Source organism: Miscanthus floridulus, chromosome 4, assembly GCF_019320115.1.
Source record: "Miscanthus floridulus cultivar M001 chromosome 4, ASM1932011v1, whole genome shotgun sequence".
NCBI classification, from domain to species: Eukaryota; Viridiplantae; Streptophyta; class Magnoliopsida; order Poales; family Poaceae; genus Miscanthus; species Miscanthus floridulus.
This window is the reverse complement of record NC_089583.1, coordinates 18,680,157-18,687,485: the sequence shown is the minus strand read 5'-3', so window position 1 is coordinate 18,687,485 and position 7,329 is coordinate 18,680,157. Positions and strand designations below refer to the sequence as shown.

General features: G+C 45.7%; 1 pseudogene; it reads left to right on the top strand.

Moving 5' to 3' along the window:
• Positions 1 to 630: 630 nt before the first annotated feature.
• LOC136548170 (uncharacterized) lies at positions 631 to 6,536 on the top strand (annotated as a pseudogene).
• Positions 6,537 to 7,329: the final 793 nt, after the last annotated feature.

The following is a 7,329-nucleotide window of genomic DNA, read 5'->3' as shown; positions in this document are numbered from 1 at the left end:
TCTCCCGCCATATATGTTTCGTCTTTGCTATTTTTCTCCGCCTCGACAGTCTCCGCCGCCCTTGCGCGCCTTCACCGGGAGCCACCCCTTCCCTCTCCGGCGATGTCTAGCAAGATGTCATCGGTTTCAAAGAGGAAGGCTGTGATTCCTTCGAAGAACAAGGCGACGGCAGTGGCGGCGGCGGCAGCGGCTGCGGCAGCGGCTGCGAGCAGAGTTCCTCGCGGAAGCGGCTCGGCTCCAGCACCCAACCTCTCCGGTCTTAGCAATGGCGCGATAGCGGCATTCGTCAGTTGCGGAAGCAGCTCGTCCCCAGCACCCAACCCCTGTGTGAATGTGTCAAACTTCATGTCTCTTGAATTTTGAGTTACCTGCATGTCTCTTAAATTTTCAGTTACCTGCATGTCACTTGAATTTTCAGTTCCCGTAGTGTCACCTATCTACATGTATCCTATGTGAAACAGTCCACTGTCTGCATGTCTCTTTGTGAAACAGTCCACTGTCTGCATGTCTCCTTGTCAAACTGTCCACCGACTGTATGAATCTCCATTCAGTCATACGTTGCAGATTATAAAAAGGTGGCTTGACTCCATTCAGTTGGCATAGGATCTGTAGTTGTTTTGCTCCAGTATTATGGAACCACTTCCACCAGCCAATGTTGAAGATGATCTACCAGAAGCCGATGACTTTGATCCTATAGAGGTGTTCACCATGGAAGATTTTCTAGCGGAGGATGAAATAGTAGAAGAATTTGTGAGGAAGATTGGAGATGGATTGAAGGCCGACATCGAAGGAGGAACATCGTCTGTGACTTGTCGACGACGACAGAGTGGACCAAGGAGGTAGGTTATGATGATCTTGTTGCTAATTACTTTGATGCAAATCCTATCTACACCGATGAGATGTTCCGTAGAAGGTTTCGGATGAATAAATCGTTATTCCTGCGCATCGTGGAAACTCTTAGCAATTAGGATCCTTATTTTACCCGAAGAACTGATGCAACTGGTAGGGAGGGACATTCACACCTTCAGAAGGGTACCGTGGCAATCCGGATGCTAGCATACGGCTCGTCGGCTGACCAACTTGATGAGGTACTAAAAATTGCCGCAAACACTTCTTTGGAGATTCTAGGAAAATTTGTCGTAGGGATTATTGAATGTTTTGATCAAGAGTACCTACGCCCTCCTACAAGCGACGAACTAGAAAAAATTTTACAAGAAAATGAGGCTCGTGGTTTTCCAGGAATGTTGGGAAGCATCGATTGTATGCATTGGGCATGGAAGAATTGTCCGAAAGGTTGGGCAGGCATGTTCACATTTGGTGACAAAGGTGTTCCTACTATGATCCTTGAAGCAGTGGCATCTCATAATCTTCATATATGGCATGCTTTTTTTGGTACCGCCGGGTCTCAGAATGACATTAATGTCCTAAACAAGTCACCACTGTTCATCAATGTCCTAAAAGGTGAAGCTCCAAGGGTACAATACACCGTAAATGGAACACAATATGATATGGGCTACTATCTCGCCGATAAAATATATTCAGAATGGGCGGTCTTTGTGAAGACAATATCAGCCCCTCAGACGGATGAAGACAAATTGTTTGCATTGAAGCAAGAAGGGGTGAGGAAGGATGTTGAATGCACATTTGGCGTATTGCAATCCCGCTTTGATATTGTTCATCGACCATCAAGGTTATGGAAGCAGGGGACGTTGTCAACATAATGTAAGCTTGTGTTATCCTTCACAATGTGATAGTGGAGGATGAGAAGGAATTGGTTAGAGTTTCTTTGGATTTGAATGAGAATGCAATTGCGACGATAGTGCTCCCGCATGAAGTGCATACAAGTGATAGCCCCAATCCATGCTTCGCGGATGTACTTAGAAGGAATTCCGCTATCCAAGCACGGCCAACACATAGACAACTTAGGAATGATCTTGTTGAGCACATATGGCAACACTATGGAAACAAAAAAAAATTAGACATAAATGTTTTAATCATATTTCATTTATGGGGAAGAAGATCGTATGTTATATTTGATTTATGAAATATATTATATTACATTATATATAATATATGATTTACTTTGCCTGATTTGTTTTGGATCAATTAGCAACACAATGGTGTATAGAAATAATATTCATAATTGATCATGGCAATATGCAAGCATTAAACGATTTGTAGACAGCCAAACAGACAGTAGCTGTCTGTGGGTTGTACGAACTGTCTGTTTAACCGTCTGTGTTGTAAATACCAAGAATTTATAGACAACAGCTGCCTCACTGTTGTACATGCCCTTAAGATATATCAACTATTTCTAGGGTTCTTGGTAACTAGCGAGCAGAAACTATTTAATTACTTAATTAGAAAAGCCAAAACGACTTATAATTCAGATGGAGGTCTTAATCACGTGACAAACCCACCGATGACACCTCTAGCTAAGCAAATACGACAACACTATAATTTTGGTATAGAAGGTGACTCCATCCGAGGTCATTTAAAAATTGAAAATTTGAATCAAAATATGAAAACTTAAAACATATATATTTGGGCCCTGGCCCTAAATGATTTAAAATAAAAAAATATTTGCCAACATTTTAGATCTCGTTGAGCTCTATAGTTTCAATATAAAGCTTGTCTTCTTCCGACTTTATTAGCATGACATCAGTTTCTTTAGGTGGTCCATCTTACAAACCACCTCTGAATACACTGTTCGCTTCATTGAATTTTGGCTTATGCTGATGCTTATACCGATTTATTGTGAGAGGAAAATACTATTTGTTCGCTGAAAAGTACTGTTGAAGTAGTTCCAGCGATATTTGTTCGTTTTGCTGAAATTTGGCTTATGCTAATGGCAGTCTTCATGGGGTTTTATGAACCTTAAATAAGCTGATGTGGCATAATATTGATGAAGAGAGATAAGGTAAAAATTTCATGGGATGAAATGAGTTTCATGGAGATAAAACTTTTCTACACTTTATTCCAACATATAAGAGTCTAGAAATTGTGACATGACACTCCACTGAAATTGGCCTAGGACTTTAGTTCTTGAACCCAACAATCCTCGGACATAGCAGAACAGGACACCGAAGCAAGAGCTTGCAGAACCATGAGCGCGTGGATCTCCATTATAAGGCTCCCGATTCCGCATGAACTCCTTGCAAGCATGACACCAGCTCGGCCTAGAATGCACTCAACGAATGATCCGCCTTCATTCCCCTTCAGTTAAGGGCTTGTTCGTTTGATCCCAAACCTAAGTAAGGATGAAAACGGTACGGAAATATCCCGTACCGAACCGCATCGTTTTCTACATTTAATCCGACCGAATTTGTATTTTTGGACAAATTCGAATTCGGTTCGAAATTTGGAACACCAAATTTGAAATCGGAACAAAAACGGTTTAGACATTTTTTCGAATATTTTCTACTTTTCTACTTTTAATTCAGAATATCCCAAATTCGAAATTCAGTTTCAAAATTCGGTTTAAACCAAATTTGGCCCACTACAAGTCCAACCTTAGAAAAATTATATCTTTTATATACAATCTCGGATGAAGATGATTTTTATCTGAAAATTATAGCTCTCGACGAGATCTATAACTTTCTTGTTCTTAGTTTTTTCATTTGATGTCTTTAAGATGTTCAAAAAAAATTAAACAAAGTCAGCGGTATATTAATAGCGTACAGGCGCTTGTTGTCTTAGAAAAATCATATCTTTCTTATATCGTGTCGAATGGAGATACTTTTTAAGAAAGTTGTAGGACTTGTTAATTATTATTTACTTGTTAATTGTTATGCACTTGGTTCTACGGGTCAATATTCCGTATTGATTTTTTTGTATACCGACCGTATTCGACATAATTCCGCTCGAATTAGTTCGTTTTTGAAATTTTCGATATTCGGTAAGTTTGTGTTCGTTTTCGTGTGTGGCTTTACCGCTTTCGCTTTCATTTTCGTATTCAAATGTAGAAGTAGAAAACTGTTGAGAGGTTTTTCGACCATTCCCGACTGTTTTCATCCCTACACAAGAGTATAGATGGCCATGCAGCCCGCGGGCTCGCGGCCCGGCCCATGGCCCGGTGTTTTGGCCCGGCCCGAGAACGGCATGGCACGGTGGCCACCGGGCCCAGGCCGGCCCGGCCCGAGCGACTAGGATGGGCTTGGGCCGCCACCCTGGCCCGTGGCACGGCACGGGCACGGCACGGTCCAAAGAGGCGGCCCGGTGGTAGCCCGGTGCCCCCACGGCCCATTGGCTAGCCTAGCCCAACAAGCCCCCTCCCCCGGCTCCCCCAGTCCCCCTCTTGATATAAAATGCAGGCGCCGCTGCGGGCCGCCCCTAACCCTAACCCTAGCTTCACATTCCAAACGCCTCACCGTTGAGTCGCTGACCGCTCTCCACTCTCGCCTCGCGTCTGGTGCCTCGACGCCTCGTCCTCGATCTATCGCCGTCGTTCGCCTGGTGCTCGCCGGCCCTGCTCCGGTGACCTCGCCGCCGGTCCTGCACCTCGCCTCCCTCCCTCCTTTCCCTCTTCTCCTTCTCCTCCCGCCTTTCCCTCCTCTCCTCCTCCGGTGTACCATACTACCATGTGAGTGGCTTGTGCCTGGCAGTCGTTCCGCTGCCGCTCGCCGTCGTTCTAACCGGTGTCTCTCTCCTCTAGTTCGGTCTTGGGCTCTTGGGTGGCTCCCTGCCCCTGGCCTCTTCTCCGGCACTGGGCTCCGGTGGCGTAGGTGAGTCGAAACCCTAACCCTAGATCTGTCTCTCTCTTTCACTCACTGTCACTCTCTTGTCTCTGTTCTTGTAAGTTCTAAATTTGTAATCTTCTTCTTCATCTTCTTCGTAGGTTGGTGCCTGACGCCGTGTCGTCCTCCTCTGGAGGCGGCATGGCAAGCCCGCCAATGTCAAAGCGCCCCTGTCCACCGTCGAGGGGCGGTGCTGGAGCTGGAGCCAGGGGCCAGGGGCCAGGGCCGGGCCGGCCGGCCGGCCGTCCCCCTCCCCCCCTCCCTCGGCCTCGGATTGGGAGGTTCTGGAAGTGGAGAACAACGACGACATCCGTGAGGATGCAGCCGGGCTGTTCGGCATCGATCTCGGTGACGGTGATGGCACCCATCCGATTGATTCTTGATATGCATTCATTCTTGATCCTAGAGCTAAGATCAAAGGATTCTTTAATGTGCTTGAATTGCTTGCTCAACATACTGGATCCAGTTATAGTTTATACTATGGTGATATCAAAGCTGAATTATACAGATTGTTTTACAAGTATGAGCAGAAATTTGGTGGGGCAGCTAGGACTCAAAGGGTTTCACAGCCTTCAGCTCATTGTGGTAAGAGAAAGGAGGCATGGGGAAGGATCTTTGGAGGTCCTGGTGCTTCCCCTAGCTCTGGCTGTTCCCCCTCATCTTCATCTACTCCATCTGGTTCTGGTGTCACTAGTGAGCTCTCAGCTTACTTGGACAGTGACCCTGTCACATGTTATGAGGAATCCTTTGACATACTGCTCTGGTGGCGTGACCACAAGCTAACCTATCCAATCCTATCTATTATGGCTCGAGATATCATGTCTGTTCCTGTATCTAGTGTCTCTTCCGAGTCTTGTTTCAGCTGTACAGCTAGGATACTCGAAGACCGACGGCGGCGCTTGTTGCCGGAGCATGTGGAGATGCTCACCTGCATGAAGGACTGGGAGCAAGCAGTAAGAAGAGAACAGCATGCACCTGAGGATGTGGACCTAGAGGAGGCATTCAAGAACCTCTTCCTTGATGGTGAAGGCGAAGCCAGCGGCAGCGGCAGCGGCGGTGCTGCTGGTGCTGGATAGAAGAAGTGAAGAACCTCTCCTCTCGCTCTCAGGTACTCAACTCAAATCTATAACTATAAGTACCAGCCTGTTTACATTAATGGCAAAACAATAACATGAATTATGTACAATTTTGCAGGTACTTTTGGACTTCTTTTGCTGTGCTGGATACAACAAGTGAAGAAGAACTGGAGAGAGGAGAGCCTAAGAGGTACTGACTGTCTATCTCAACTAAATACTATGACTCAATCAACTCAATACTTTTGGACTGATTGGATTCTTCTATTTTTGTAGGTACTTTTGGAGTTTTGGTCTTTTGCTGGTGGCTGGTGCTGTGCTGGACTGCTGGTCTGCTGTGCTGTGCTGTGAAGCTGTGTGTGTGACTGACTGACTGTGAGTCTGTGTGTCTCAGTGTCTATGACAGTAAGAAGAGTGAGTGACTGAGTGTGGACTCTGATTCTGTCATTCTGTTTCTGTGAACTTTGCCATAGTCATTCTGTGAACTTTGCCACAGCTGTTGGCTTTTGTAATAACACATTAAGACTAAGACTTTGACTCTTTGAGCTGGCTGCACTCTTTTTTCCTTTTTAGGGTTTCTCACAAAGGTGAGTTTTACCTAGAAAGGTTTTTTAGTGAGGTGGCATTACACAAAACAGCTCCTTTTGATCATCATTTTCATATAATCTAGTCTCCTTTTGTCTTTGTGCTGTGATCTGTGATGTGAACTGTCAGTCTGTCACTGTGAATGAAAATGGTAACTTGATCGGTTAACAGTTGTGTGAATGTGAATGTGATTATGTGAATGTTGAATGTTGATCAGATCAGTTCATAACTGTGTATGAATGTGAATGTTGATAACTGTGTGTGAATGTGAATAAAAATGTGATCTTTTGTTTGTTGAAATTTGAAAATGAAGTGTTTCAGCACTTGGTGGTTTTTTGGAGGTGTTTTTTGCCTGTCGGGCTGTAGGCCGGCCCGGCAAGGTGAAAATGGCCGTGCCCAACGGGCGGCACGGCACGGCCAAACGGCCCACGGGCGTGCCTTGGGCCGAAGGGCAGGCACGAGCACGGTGCAGGCACGGCCCGACAGGCACGGCGGCCCGTTGAGGCACGACACCGTTCCGGACCGGCACGGCCCGATGGCCATGTATACACAAGAGGGTTGGAAGGGATTGAGAGAGATTTAATCACCTACAAATCAAAATCCTCCTCAACTTCCTTCGATCCCTTATCAAACGAACAGGGCCTAAGACAGCATTTCCGGTGAGTCTCGCAGCTGAAGGAAGCTTATGATTCATTGTACATTCATTTAAAATTGAAAAAAAAAACTCAGAAATCCTAGCTGGCCAGCGTTTGTACGCAAGGGCATGTTCGGTTGATACATAAGCCGGCTGAAGCTGTTTTTGTAAGTCGGCTGATAAGTTTAAGTGAACAAGGGTGACGTGGCACGCGTTATTGCAGACTTTGGGGAGCACTTATCGCTGGTAGGTGCCACGTATGAAACACGGTCCCACGTACGCATACGGTGCAAAGTCTTGT